This window comes from Schistocerca serialis, chromosome 4 (genome assembly GCF_023864345.2).
Source record: "Schistocerca serialis cubense isolate TAMUIC-IGC-003099 chromosome 4, iqSchSeri2.2, whole genome shotgun sequence".
Taxonomy (NCBI): domain Eukaryota; kingdom Metazoa; phylum Arthropoda; class Insecta; order Orthoptera; family Acrididae; genus Schistocerca; species Schistocerca serialis.
Window position 1 is genome coordinate 704,908,999 of NC_064641.1, and position 16,395 is coordinate 704,925,393.

A 16,395-nucleotide genomic window follows, 5' to 3' on the forward strand; every position below is an offset into this window, starting at 1 on the left:
CAAGGAATCCATGTCACTTTTTCACTTTAATTACCTAATTGACCTTGATCCGAATGAAAAATGCATACAAAATGGCTGCTGTGTTTTATAATATCCCCTATCTATGAAAATTTTGTACAGCAGGTGACCCCCATGAATTCGGAAGAGGGGCAGCGAGAAGCAAAATTTCGCTACCCACTGACCATCTGAAATTGCATAAATATCTTGTTTGTCCAAATGACAAAGCTTATTATTGACCCTCAATATCATGCTAACCGACTCTGTTAATTACCATGTGTGACACATGTATACAATCTCATACTTCCCAAGGAGCCAATGTAACCTCACTTTATTGGTGGACACAGTGCTGAAGGCAGGTCCATAGGAGTTATGGCAAATACAACAGCAAATAAGGACGAGAGTACCAACTGAACAATATGAAGAACAAACGATTCTCTCAGACTAGAGTGAACATTACGTTATACGCTCTGAATCTCTTACACTGCCTGACACTTAATATGGCTCCTTGCCGCCTCACATTATTTCATGACCAATATAATTGCGACTGAAGGTCCACTTATATCCTACACATAATAAATGCGTACAAGATTTAAAATGTTTTCAGACTATGCAGTAGAACACGGGAATATTGATTATGTTGTAAATATCGACACTGTAAGGTGTGATGGATGCAAAACTGGTTGACACAATCGAAAAACATGGAAAATTAAAACACCACAATTCCATTTTCATATGGCCATGTTTTCAAATCACTTAAGCGGCTAACTGAACGTTGAATGAAACGCTAAATATAAGATGATCAGGTGTTTGGAATTACTAAATTACAGTGCTGGCGAAAATATTGTGTGAGTTTTAGATTAATGACAATTAGACATAAAAATAAACCCTCTGGGCAACTGTGGATTTTTAATTGTTAACATGTGGAACTAGTATGCAAATGATTAGCTTTTCATAACATTCACACAATGTTGGCGCCGGTGGCGACACCTACAACGTGCTGACATGACGGAAGTTTCCAACCGATTTCCCATACACAACCAGCAGTTGACCGGCGTTGCCTGGTGAAACGTTGTTGTAATGCCTCGTGTAAGGAGGAGAAATGCGTACCATCACGTTTCCGACTTTGATAAAGGTCGGATTGTAGCCTATCGCGATTGCGACAGGAGCGCCTCCAATGGTGTACTGAACGGCGAACCTGGGTGCACAAATGGCAAAACGTCATTGTTTCGGATGAATCCAAGTTCTGTTTACAACATCATGATGGTTTCATCCGTGTTTGGTGACATCGCGGTGAACGCACATTGGAAGCGTGTATTCGTCATCGCCATACCGGCGTATCATCCGGCGTGGTGGTATGGGGTGCCATTGGTTACACGTCTCGGTCACCTCTTATTCGCATTGACGGCACTTTGAACAGTGGACGTTACATTTCCGATGTGTTACGACCTGTGGCTCTATCCTTCATTCGATCCCTGCTAAACCCTACATTTCAGCAGGATAATGCACGACCGCATGTTGCGGGTCCTGTACGGGCCTTTCTGGATACAGAAAATGTTCGACTGCTACCCTGGCCAGCACATTCTCCAGATCACTCACCAACTGAAAACGTCTGGTCAATGGTGGCCGATCAACTGGCTCGTCACAATACGCCAGTCACTACTCTTGAAGAACTGTGGTATCGTGTTGAAGCTCCATGGGCAGCTATACCTGTACACGCCATGCAAGCTCTGTTTGACTCAATGCCCAGGCGTATGAAGGGCGTTATTACGGCCAGAGGTGGTTGTTCTGGGTACTGATTTCTCAGTATCTATGCACCCAAATTGCGTGAAAGTGTAATCACATGTCAGTTCTAGTAAAATATATTTGTCCAATGAATACCCGTTTATCATCTGCCTTTCTTCTTGGTGTAGCAGTTTTAATGGCCAGTAGCGTATAAATACTCTTGGCCGTGAATAATCTATTTGTCCTTCTTAATTCTAAACAGAGCAGCGTGGGATAAAATTTCAATGAAACTGTACCAGTCACCCTACTTGATTATTTACAAAGTCTAATTTCATAAACGCAGCAATCTCCTCCTTCACCTCCTACCAGTGATTACGTGATTCTTGTCCGTCCCAGGCAGCGCCTGTCGTCCGCATCTGAGCTCAGCCATGTTCACAACTTCTGTATCAGTTACCTCCTATAACAGGCTTACTAAACTACTGGTCACTATGGGCATGATTAGCAGAATTGCTTGGGTAATTTGGCCATATAACTGGTCAATATCGTTGGGTACGGAAAAGCCGTCGCCTTCTTTCTTTTCTCTCCCTTCACTCTGTCCCCAACATAGCTTCCAACCATCTCCTAAACTGATTACTATTTATCCTCTTATGTACAATTATGGCGCAATTAAATTTGTTATGCAGCTTGTCCTCGCAAAAACACTCTATTTCTCTGACGGAGAAGGCATATACAGACATAAATTCCTTCTTTCCTGTTCGTTGAATAGGCGGACTGGGTTCTCGAATCCCGTCTCTCTTAGAGCGTGCACACTCGACATTTCCTCTTTGATGATATTTTATTTTGTGCCAGCCTCGTAAATGTCAAGAAACTTCTCCCAGAAAGCAAAAAACTACAAGCACATATCCGCATGGAACACATTATGAAAGACTGTGGAAAGATTTACAAACTCTATACATCGAAATTCGAGATAGTGGATTTTTATCGATTCCTTGAGTTGCTTGACTGAATAAGAGTGTGCCCTCCAAACGGAAACATCTATCTGTACAGGAATCTCAAACTTCGTTTACCCCAACTAAAACAGTCAGTATAATCCTGTTGGTTAAGCAAGAAGTTGAAACATTCAATACAGTAACAGTGAACAAGAAACAGACGATCGTAAAGATGCCTACAAATGCTGCCAAGAATGCACTATCACACTGATGCTTCTACTTACGTAAGTTAGCTTGCGTCATGGCACTATGTGTAAGTTGCGGAAAAAATTGGCGTTTTGTGTAATTTGCTTGAAGCTCACTTTGAATAAGAAAATGCTATCTGACATTGAAATTAACGTAAAAGATTGTGTCTCCATCAACTCTAGCCACACGACAAATAAAGGGTTCGGCTGAGTCGTAAAATTAATTAATTTAATCATAAGAAAAAAGATTCATAAGAGAACTCGTAAAGAATGGGATGTAATTACTAGTTTGGTCCAGGCATTGTTCACGTGAATAAAATATTAAAATAAAGTAAATAATGCGTGAACACTGTGCATAAGAACAGCTTGCAGCAGGACTCCTGAAAACAACATCTATTCTAAAGAATTAGTTTTAAATAAAACGGGAACACTAATTATTGGACCTGTGCGCATGGAAACGCTATGGACGGGCTAACAAGGAAACTACAAGGTAAATGGCGTAGGTAACAGAGACGTAACATCGGTACACAGGATAAGATTGGTGGCAAAATTATTTATTCCTTAAAGCATTGATGTAATGCATCTACACAACAGCTGTTGCCTGGTAACTAAGTACAATTTCTTGTGAATCGGTACACGATTCACAACACACTCGTATGCCCACGTGGTTTGCAGAGACACAGTTTCTACCTACCGTGGCCAAGTTTTAATCACTTTAAACCACGCAGCCGAGAACAATTAACATTTTTCAGAAGGCACATTTGTTTGGACAAAGGATGATTGCAGTGGGCCAAAAAACTCTAATGTTAAACCACGTGGATGGCTTCCAACGGACGTAAGGTAAATGAGACAAAGAAAATTCACGAAGAGGGAACATTATTAAGGTTCAGAAAAGATTAGAACGTATACAGACGAAGTTGCAGGCAGACAAACATTCACACTGAACCGAAGGCACACTTCTAACATATGCAACACCTTAGTGTTACGTTCTTCTTACGGTTCAAAGTCTGCATTAGGAATGAAACTGAAAGTCTGCAGAAGCCTTGCATTCCTTGCTGCGACAAGGTTAAACAATCTTTATGAGACGAGACCAAAAGCTAAAAGCTCCCCTGTCGCTACGAGACAACGCGCCACGCGGTTAAACCAACTGACCGTCCTTCGAAGAGAGCTCGACTTCAGACCCTTGGCGCGCTGGAAGCAGACTGAGCGTCTCACACACTCCAACGTCTCCCACGCGATTCCGTGGCCAGGAAAACCCAGAGATGAGGCTTCCGCCACCAACCTAACACCGGCAACTTTCACGAAAGGAGAGCAAACCTCTTTGCCTACCAGAAAACTACAAGGGTTTGCCATTCTGTACTACTACCGCTGATTCTCTGCAGCAGACTAAATCACCGCATAGCAACATGAAACACACCACATTCATTCACTCACGCCTGCCAGAGAGTTTTGTATCACTGGAAAGTAAATAAAATGATAATGAAAGGGGACTACAGGACCGTTTCACTTATGCTCACTGTACATACTTGTGGACAGGCGTGGTGAACGCCGCTGTCATGTGTATGCCTCTGCTGCAGAGAAGGCGAGGGTGGGTTGCTGCTGCCACATCTGTGGTCCCCGTTACTCTCCTACGATGCCGACTAATCTCCATTTCCAACGTGCGCGGCTGATATGCAGAAGATGTGCACTGCTCCATATCTCTTAGACCCACTCTCCTACACACGTAAACAAGTCCTCCACTAATTTTCACTGATTCATACACCCCGATTATTTCCCACCAAACACTGCATGCCCGCCAACATCGATAAATAGATATACGCTGTCCCAATGGTGTGGATCCTTCCAGCACGCAAAATCCCACCAAGACAATGTGCCGCAGTGCAATGCTAATCACATGACAAAGCGTCTTCCCACTTCTAAAAAAGAACGGCAACTACAGCTCCGTCTTCATAAAGCCACTGACTAATTTATCAATGTCACGTTTTCGCGCCCAGCGCTAGTCTTGTATCAGAGGTCCTCCGAATCTAGTTTGGACTGTGTTTTATTTTGGGACCAGAAGGAAGTAGCGGATATGCCAGCAGACCTGACCTCTATTTTTTCTTTTTTTTCATTTCGCTGCTGCTTTCACTCGGCTCTTCCATGGTTTTACATCTGTTTTGATCCAAGGTATAGCACCTACCGCCCTTTCTCGGTTCTCTTCTGGCGTGTGATATAGAGTGATTGTGTGGTTCAACTTGCGTGAGGTAAGGATGAGTGAACGAGATTTTCTCATCACCGTGTGCAACGGTTTTAGGGATTGTATCTACATACGTTTGTTTTAATGAGAGTCAGGGCGCAGCTAACCTCGCCGCTGGGTTGTCATCAGCTCCAAACGAACAAACACAAACACACACACAAACACAAACACACACACACACATCTGAATCTGCAAAACATCTCATGAGGCTAGGCCACTATTTTCTGCAACCCGTGTTACTTTCGGAAAGAGACCGATGGCTACCAAGAAACAGCTGTCACAACAGTAAAATATGAGAAAGCAACCGTCACCAGCTGATGGCGTGCCATCCCAGCCACAGTTTGGCCACTGGTCAGCGCCCAGGTTGTATATATACAACAGCCAGCAACCTACTAGCTCGCCGTTGGCCTCCCGACTTCCACAGAGACAGGTACCTGAGGCTCCAGGCTGTGCTGTCGGCAATGCACCGCTTTTTTCGTAGCAGTCTGTCCCCAACCTGCCTCAAATCCAATGGGCTGTGCGTTCCTAAGCACACAAAAATCAGCCAGAAACAAACCATCTCATCACCGTGTCACATGAAAGGAAATGAACAAACAAAGAGTGCAGTGTATCCAGTCACTGTTATTCGATATACTTTAATAACCACATTGCCCAAGGAGTCCACACAGTTATCTCATAATTACCTAATCGACTTCAAACTCAATGAAAAAGGCATGTCAAATTTCTTGCCAGGTCTTAGTAACAGACTGTTTTCTGCATTTAGTTTCCGTTTAGCAAAATCACCATATATAAAGTGGCATGTTTGTGTTGTGTGACAATGAGAGCAGGAACAGGGTGAAACCCAGAGCCAGCGCACAGCCTAATCCTCTCGAAAGCATCAAAGGGATCCTTGAGCTTAATGTCCGCATCTGGCAGAAAAATCACCATCAAATGTATCACACACCCTCACTTCATAAGATGCTGCGGAGAAATTTGGCGGCAAATCTGGTGGTAAGGAACTTTACACCATCACGTCTTCTCCTCCAGTTGGACAACCACTGATGGCGAAAATTTTTTCCAGCAGTAAGATTCGAACCGGCTACCTCCTAATCGAGTGCCACCGCACAGGCGTGCGTTAACGACTTTGACTGAGGAGTCAGGTATCGTGCTTGGAGACAGGTGGTCTTAGAGATGTCGGATATAATTTTGGAAATTAGTTTACCATAACAGCCCTATTTTGTCTGCTGTTCATCAGGGGACGTTGGCAGTAGTGTATACTGGCCCGGGTGCTGACACTTCAGAACAAACACATTGTTAGAATGTGGGTGAATTTTGCTACTTTATCTGCGGCAATTCTTGTATGGGGGATAGAAGGCAGAGTCGTGTTGGTGGAGAGAACTATGCAACATCCTCTGTGACAGGTGATTTGTCGCCAAAACATTATGTAATTCACGTGAAAGAAACTAGGCTACAGGAGAGCAGTGCCAAGTAGGTGCACCAGACAGGACTGACCGAGTTGTGTCGACCTGCAGAAATATTATCGTCAAGTTGGGTTAGAATTGCGTCTCCATGTTGTGACACTTGAAGATCCGATTATCGTTCACTTATTAATAAAGTGCGTCATAGCACACGCTAAAGAAGGAGTCACAAAGTTTAGCTATCTATCTGCCCCAGAACAAATTTCTGAGTTGGCATCTCTAACTTATAATTTACTTTGCATATTTAGCATGCTGAATGACAGCTAGTTGCCTATTCCTTCCCACGTCCCCCAACTGTGCTACCCGCCAGAGAGCAAAAACAAATAGTAAGAATGAAGACAGCTATAACATGCCTAGTGAAAAATTTCAGGGAATTGTAGAGTGTGTGTAAAAATGTTAAATCGGTGGAGGATGAGGAGGTATCATAGGAGTAAGACAACTGAGAGATAGAGTAAGGAAAAATTGACGTCGATTTGTTTTCGTGTTGGCTGGACTGAACATAGAATGTATAAAAATCTGGATATGAACGACCAAAGAGCTAATATGTAGTGAAAAAGGTATATAAAAGCGGGGTTCAGACTGTGCGACGTCGAGTGACCAAAGCTACCGTGCTTCTGCTAACGAATCCCAGCAAAGTGGCGCTACAGATGAGGTATAAATGAAGGAAGATAACTGACTTAGCGGCGGCACCTTCCACTGAATAACGGCGAGGGATGGTTAATTAAAATGGTTCAAATGGCTCTGAGCACTATGGGACTCAACTGCTGAGGTCATTAGTCCCCTAGAACTTAGAACTAGTTAAACCTAACTAATCTAAGGACATCACAAACATCCATGCCCGAGGCAGGATTCGAACCTGCGACCGTAGCGGTCTTGCGGTTCCAGACTGCAGCGCCTTTAACCGCACGGCCACTTCGGCCGGCGGATGGTTAATTACTAAGCAATACTTTTATGAGGTCATAGCATACATAATTGATTCGTATTGTTCTGTTTAATTAACGGCTGTGTCCCAACAGTCATACGGGACTCCACCGACATACTTTCAAAGGTTATTCACGGATACCTTCTGAGTATTTTGGCATAACGAACACACGGTCTCCGGCTACTCGTTAAAGAGTTACTGCATTTCGTTTCCTTTCTTGCCCCAGTTAGCTTTGCATCTATATTACTCTGAAAACAGTGGACAACATATCAAATATCAACGGCATGAGCTGTGAATCTTGTTTCCTTTCGCCTGCTGTTGACAACAGTAGTGCTCTCTTTACCTCGTTACCCTCAAGGTTGCATCCAGTATTGCTCTGTTCTGTACAGGGTTTTGTTTTCCGGCATGTTGGTTGTGCGTTCACAGTGATACATAACCGTGCTACTGGCAGGTGCTCTGATGAAGAGCTGGCTGATTCGCACCTCGTATCTGGGTTCACGGAATGCAACGTAAGAGCGGTACAACGACGCTATGTTGAACCGTTCCCGCAACGATGGCAACCACGTGCAGTGTACGTTTCTTGTCTGAGGGTTTTGCCTTAACGCTGTGTTGTGTGTCGCATGTTTTAGTTATTGCATATTATGAATACCAGACACTGTCGGCTGGAGAGCGATTAATTAATTCACTGTAAATAAAGCTTCTGATATGAAGTTTTTTATTGCCTTGACAGCTTGTATGTACACTGGATTACTAGTTGCGACAGCACAAAGATGCCATCTTCAGATATACAACGTTATAAAATTTATTTCGTAATTTTTACAATATTGCAGATCTGAAGATCTTATCCTGTCGAAAGTAGTATCAAGTGTAAATACAAGCGGTCAAGGCAATAAAAAGCTTCATAGCAGTAGTATGTTGTAGAGTAATTGAGAAGGCAGCAGTGGCAAGATGCCGTAATGTGGTGTGAGGTACCGATGACAGATGGTTTGTTCGGTACGTGTATCGTGAGAAAGACCGCCTACATTGTAATCCCTCTCCGGGATTTGGCTGCTGCGTTAGGAAACTTCGCGCCAAAATGATAATCTTCTCTTATTAATAGTAGACAAACTAAACAACTTATTTACTTGTATTTCAAATTAAAGCATCTCTCAGTAGAGTGCAATCATTTCATTATTTCACAAGTATTAACAACCAGCAGAGTAATAAACAACTGCTTAACGGAAAGGGACACGAATCACTTCGGAGATCTTCGGAACGCGCCCAAAATTGGAAGGCGGATAAAGTGGTTTGGCTGTGAGATCATAGCTGCTTCGGCAGTGTCGGAGGACAGACATGTTGTCTGCAGCCGTTGGTATCAGTTAAGACTTAATTCAATAATGTCTAGTTTGTAAATGTGAGAGCTATAATTACGGAAGTACGCAGTTCATTATTTAGTTGAAGAACGAAAATTATTTGTGGCTTTAAAGTGGAATGTAATTGTACAGTTTCTGGTGTTCTGCCAATAAAAAGAAAGTGGCATCCCTTATAAGGAAATTAATTGAAAATTTAATTACTCTCATAATATCAAATCCTCGCTAAGAGTTTCATACAGCCGCGAGACGACGGATTCACGGCCTAGGTGCTGTTTTCTGCGCAGGGGACAAGTGCAGAAGACTGCAGGTTGGTGAACATTAATTAGAACTTATGCATTCCACTCAGGGCGGTCGAAGCAAATACGCACCTCGCGTGTATTGCAATCTTAGTACAAATGAGGTCAATGACACGTCATCTGTGGTAACACAGAGGAGGTATTTAAAGAGAGAAATCTTCGTGGGAAGGGGTTTACAAGAAGCACGAATATCTCATCCGCTCTCACTCTCCTCCTCTCTTTTTCAACTTGCCGTCCTTGGCTTACTACGTTAAACATTCAACGTAAGATTACGCCTCTCAATGAGTATATTATGAGAGTATTTGTAAATACGAACAGTAATTATATGAATACTGAAAAGAACTGTTCGTCGCCTTTGGAAGCTGTTAGACAGGCAACCAGCAACTGTGAGTATGTGATTGTTTTAGCTGTTCACTGGTACGAACTTGGTCCAATCAAATAACGGTCGACGAGGCTTAATGATTTTTCACTCGAGCTACATGGGTTTCCATCGAGCAGCTGCCGCGTTGAGTTGAGGTGGGACAACCAGCTAGCCTTAACAACCGATTTGCTACTCGATTGTTTTCTTTTTTTTTCGTTTAGTGTTTTTTTTTCAGTCGAATGAAACTAGTCTCCACGGGCATGTCAGCTATATGAATGTTTTCACACACTCTCCGTGTCTGAGAGTTTTCACTCACATACTTTTTCAACTTTTTCGGGTATACATGAGCCATGTTGCAAAATTTTTAGAAAGTCAAATGACGCATCTTTTTTTCGAGGAGAGATGAATAAATATATATATATCTATAGAACGAAGCATTTCCAAAATTTAGCCGGCCGCAGTGGCCGTGCGGTTAAAGGCGCTGCAGTCTGGAACCGCAAGACCGCTACGGTCGCAGGTTCGAATCCTGCCTCGGGCATGGATGTTTGTGATGTCCTTAGGTTAGTTAGGTTTAACTAGTTCTAAGTTCTAGGGGACTAATGACCTCAGCAGTTGAGTCCCATAGTGCTCAGAGCCATTTCCAAAATTTATTTATTTCTTTATTTAAATACGAATTTCCGTACTGCTGGCATGAAATATTTATTTTTGGTTACTTTTAAAAGGTTAATACCTGGTGCTACAACATAAATTTATGTTTAAATAAATGAACTTTTTTATTTAAATTCGTCGAAGTTCTGTCTCTCTCTTCCCACAGCGATATTTTGCTTTCGGTAAATGCTGAGGTGACATGAACGAAAGCATATAAGATCATTTTTTTATTTGTTTCGTGACTTAATCACTTCTTTCTCAGCCATGTGCCGTCACCTGCCGGAAGTACTTTTGTCGAGAAATATTCGTCATCATTCGTTAATTTTCTCTGAATTTCTTTCTTAATTAATATAGTTTCAGAATCTTAATCATCACTGTAGATGGTGTATATCGCATTGAATATAACTTGAGGGTCAAGAAAATGGCTCCCAGCACAATGAGACTTAACATCTGAGGTCATCAGTCCCCTAGAACATAGAACTACTTAAACCCAACTAACATAAAGACATCACACACATCCATGTCCGAGGCAGGATTCGAAACTGCGACTGTAGTGGTTTCGCGGTTCCAGACTGAAGCGCCTAGAACCGCTCGGCCACACCAGCCGGCATACTTGAGGGTCAGTTTTTATTCAGTGGTATGGTCTCTTCCATTCCCGCAGCACCGAGCGTGACGCTGTTCTGACATAAAGCTAGTTCATTATCAAGTAAACGCCTATACGTAGACTAAACATCGACGACAAACTCAACTAAAATCTACTTATCGCCACTCAGTAAAAATCGAATTTAGAAACAACGATAACAGTGACGATAGTTGATGACGGAGAGTAGGCAGCAATAACGATTTAAAAATGGCAAAACGACCGAATGTTTCCGCTCTGAACTGAATGCGCAGGGGATCAGGCGACTGTGTCGGTTATTTTCGTTCGGTTACTCCCACCGACTGGTTTCGCTCGAAAGAAATGAATGAATAATAATCCACCGGATACGTAAAACTACAGCCGACTGATTCGTTTGCTTTCATTAGGTTGCTCACATAGAGTGGTTTCACTCAAAAGAATGAATGAATAATTCAAACGATGCGTACAATTACAACCGAATGAGTCGCCTGTTTACCGACAATCGAATGAATAGATTGTTTTCCTTTCGGCTGTTCACATCGCTAGTGTAGATCGTAAACGCAGTTGCACGATGTTCCATTGCCTCTTCAGGCGCAGCTACACAGGCGCCTGGCATCAGAGTTCGCGTTGACCTAACGCTACGTATTCCGCCGGCTGCGGCAGTGCCCGAGCGCCGGTAGCCTCTCGTGTTCCGCGAAACGGCGCCGAGACCTCTTTCGCCGACAGCTCCCCTTCCGGCCGTACTTCCATTAGGGCAGTACGTGACCTCTGATAATCAGCGACTGCAGGCGGCCCTCACCTCGTCACAATGCTCGCTGCTACCTGCACGTTCTGCAGGCAAACCAGCTTCCTCTCACATCTCCCGCACCGAAGGCTGCGGAATTAGGCACGGCCGGCGCAAAGTGCCAAAGTCTGCCATTCGGGCGTGCTCTTGATGGCTGTCTAGTACGATGAACTTACTAGAAACCTCCCGAGATTATCGCATTCGAAATGATAACTTCCACGCTTTATAACTGCGTCTTATTAACAGAAGTTCGCTGTTGCATACTCCTACCGATATTTCAGATCTTACAGCTTTGTAACTGACAAATGGAAATAGCAAATGTGCGTGTGATGTCCCTGTGTTGCGTTTTAAAAAGGTATTTTGTGGAGATCACTATAGTAGCTACGATTTCTTTCATGTCACGTGTGAGGCACAAACCCCTTCTGTTTAAGCCACATTTTACACTACTGGCCATTAAAATTGCTACACCACGAAGAAGACGTGTTACAGACGCGAAATTTAACCGACAGGAACAAGATGCTGTGATATGCAAATGATTAGCTTTTCAGAGCATTCACACCTACAACGTGCTGACATGAGGAAAGTTTCCAGCCGATTTCTCATACACAAGCAGCAGTTGACCGGCGTTGCGTGGTGAAACGTTGTTGTGATGCCTCGTGTAAGGAGCAGAAATGCGTACCATCACGTTTCCGACTTTGATAAAGGTCGGATTATAGCCTATCGCGATTGCGGTTTATCGTATCAAGACATTGCTGCTCGCGTTGGTCGAGATACAATGACTGTTGGGAGAATATGGAATCGGTGGTGTCAGGAGTGTAATATGGAACGCCGTGCCGGATCCCAACGGCTCGTATCTCTAGGAATCGAGATGACAGGCATCTTATCCGCATGGATGTAACGGATCGTGCAGCCACGTCTCCATCCCTGAGTCAACAGATGGGGACGTTTGCAAGACAACAACCATCTGAACGAACAGTTCGACGACGTTTGCAGCATCATGGACTATCAGCTCGGAGACCATGGATGCGGTTATCCTTGACGCTGCATCACAGGCAGAAGCGCCTGCGATGGTGTAATCAACGACGAACCTGGGTGCACGAATGGCAAAACGTCATTATTTCGAATCACTCCAGGTTCTGTTTACAGCATCATGATGGTCGCATCCGCGTTTGGCGTCATCGCGGTGAACGCACATTGGAAGCGTGTATTCGTCATCGCCATTCTGGCGTATCACCAGGCGTGATGGTATGGGGTGCCATTGGTTACACGTCTCGCTTACCTCTTGTTCGCATTGACGGCACTTTGAACAATGCACGTTACATTTCAGATGTGCTACGGCCCGTGGCTCTACACCATCATTCGATCCCTGCGAAACTCTACATTTCAGTAGGATAATGCACGACCGCATGTTGCAGGTCCTGTACTGGGCTTTCTGGTTACAGAAAATGTTCGACTGCTGCCCTGGCAAGCACATTCCCCAGATCTCTCACCAATTGAAAACGTCTGGTCGATGGTGGGCGAGCAACTGGCTCGTCACAATACGCCAGTCACTACTGTTGATGAACTGTGGTATCGTGTTGAAGCTGCATGGGCAGCTGTACCTGTACACGCCACCGAAGCTCTGTTTGACTCAATGCCCAGGCATATCAAGGCCGTTATTACGGTCAGAGGTGGTTGTTCTAGGCCATGATTTCTCAGGATCTATGCACCCAAATTGCGTGAAAATGTAATCACATGTCAGTTCTAGTATAATATATTTCTCCAATGAATACCCGTTTATCATCTGCATTTCTTCTTGGTGTAGCAATTTTAATGGCCAGTAGTGTATTTTCTTATCTTCCAGTTTCCCAGTTTTGTGCCGTGTCTGCAGGTATGATGTAGCCTTCAATCAGTTCCTGCGGAACGCTCACAGTCGGGAGTAATATTTCAATTCCCACTCTTGACTGTGGCAGCCTGTGGAGCATATGATTTGCCAGTGCACGGTGGCATGAGGCGCTTTGGTTAGACATGAAACTAGAACTGTTGACATTTTTAACAATATCGGGAATCCGATATATCCATATTTAAAAAGAATATCGTAATCTGCTTTAGATATTCGGAAAAGTTATTGATATACCGACGCAAATAATACAAACGTACGTGCCTTAAAAATATCGGCTGCAAATTGTAAATATACGGCCGGTTTTAGAGCTGTATATTTAAGTATTGATTTATTATTCGATGTTCTGTACAGCAACAAGCTAGCAGTTTGCCTGTCCCCATTAGAGTAAGAGCTGAAAGGGAAACGATGCACGTTCACGCTTGGCGATGACCACTTTGCTGACAATGGTATCTGCATGTAAGCTGCACAATAAAAGGTGTCCGATGAGTGCGTTGTTCGGTTTCGTCACACATTGGTTTTGTCCGGAACACTTCACGTCGACTTCGCTGTTTTTTTTCCGTTTCTGCCAACGCCAGCGACCTAGCTGTGTAATGTCAAAATTGCGTGGTGGAGCTACACGTTGCAGTTTCTGTTAGTAGCGCCGAGTGCCGATTACGTCAGCATTTCCCCTCACAAGTCTCCGCCCACCGCAAAGACTCATCAATTACATTTTTGGTCGTCATTTTCAGCAACTGTTTTTGAAGAATATCGATGTGAAGAAAGAGCACAGTAGTTACGTTAAAAGTTGCTTTTTAACGCAACTTGCGTGCTATTTTTTCATATCAAAAATCTTGTTATTCCATTCACACCCACCACTCCCTCCCACCAGTATAGTCGGACTATTTCTTTTGTGCCACATATACTTGCCTCACACAGTGAAACAGGAAGATTGAATGTGATGAAAGCTCAAAAAGTAGTAAGAATTTTTTGCACAGTGAAAGTAAGATTACGTTCTACAACAATTTCATAAGATGAACTTCAAATATTTTCCGAAATTTATGAAAAAAATAATATAAAATAAAAATGTTGGTTCTCGATATTGTCACTGTGTTACTGATATATCAGGGAATAAACCGTCGCTAATGTATATCGAACCTTCTTGGGAAAAAAACAGATAATTGATATATCGATATTTTACAGGTAGCCCTAATGAGAACGCCAGTAACGTCGGCAGCGAGGTACGTATGGAAAGCACAGCTATTGTGGCAGGAAGCAAGTAATTTGGCTTCATAAATAATTCCTGATAGAAGTCGCATTTTCAAATACAGATATTTGGACAAACCTACAGGTCATAAGTACTTTCTTACAACAATATTATAACACCAGAAATAGATCATCTTAACCTTAACGTCCTAGGTGTGATCTCACAGCCCGCCAGCGTTTATTATTACTCTGTTGCTAATGAAAAGGGGTGGGTCAGGTGATTACAGTGTTGTCTATTTGTTCTTTGCCGAAGCTGCTGTGGTTTCTTTTGTCAGTAGCCACTTGAACGTGCGGTCGATCGATACTATTACTGCTTCTATCATGCTAGGAGTCTGTGAGACAGCATCTGGGACTTTACCTTATGTATTCAGTAGCCAGGTCTACTGTTCGTGTTACGAATCATGACTTCGAGGGTGCTGTTTTAAAATGGTCTGAAGACAGTTTAAGAAGTGATATTGGATCAGATAGTGATAACGAAATTGAAAGTGAACATAATTCAGACTCGGAACAGTGAGAAAGCGAAGCTGAATTTGTTTTGCCACCTGCGAATTCCTTGAATGAAACAAGTGATCAGAGTGATGTGGACAGAGGCATAGGGACTGAATTTTAAGCTTAACATTCTGCTAGAAATATATTTGGTCGAAACAAATATCGTTGTTCGTCAAAGCTTCCTCTCAGGCTATCTCATGTTCGGCAGCACAACGTCATTCGTTTCCCAACAGTATGACCACCTGCTCATGTAGGTAATAATCCAAATCCTCTTACCATTTGGAATTGCTTATGACTGACGCTATTTTGAGTGTCATATTGAAATTGTCTAATGTAAAAATAAACAAGGAAAAGGCTGAAAATAATCCAGATGTTTGGCATGAAACTGATTTAAGTGAAGTAAAAGCATTTTTCTGTTTACTATTTTATTCAGCGGTTTTAAAATTCAGCAGGGAAGATTACAAATGATCTTAACCCACAGACGGTACTGGACGTGGTATATTTAGATGTGTTATCTCCAAAAATCGGTTTTGTGTACTCTTAACAGTCTTGAGATTCCATGACCCTACAATCCGTTTTGAACGCAAGCAAAATGATCCTCCAGTGACGGAAGTTTTTACAAAATTTATTGCCAACTGTCAAACATTGTACAATATTGAAGAATGCGCATGTATCGATGAAATGCTGGTCGGTTTCGTGGCAGATGAAGACTGAAAATGTACATTACGACCACAAAGTCTAAGCGGAGTAGAAGAAAAGGTCCAAAAACCAACTCAGGTTGTGAGTAGACTAGCTAAACCAACTGAATAGATTAACTGCCGTATTACTGCATGTAGTTGGTTTAGCTCAGTCGAGTTAGCAACATATCTCAAATCAAGACGACTAACGTACATGGGAACATTGGAAAAGAAATAAATAAAAGAGAAATACCAGAAGAATTTTTACCTGTGAGTTGCAAGGAAGTCAATTCTGCAATGTACGCTTTAACACATGATCTAACTCTATTTTCATTTGTGCCGAAAAAGCACATGGTAGCGATTCTGATATCGTCTATGCACCATGATGAATGTAAAGGTGGTGATTCAAGTAAACCAGAAATAGGTACATACTATAATCACTCTAAAGGTGGTGTTGATGAGAAGTGTGCCAACTATTCAACTGCACGACTTACCAATCGATGGCCGATATTGTTTTTCCGTATGTCGGACATA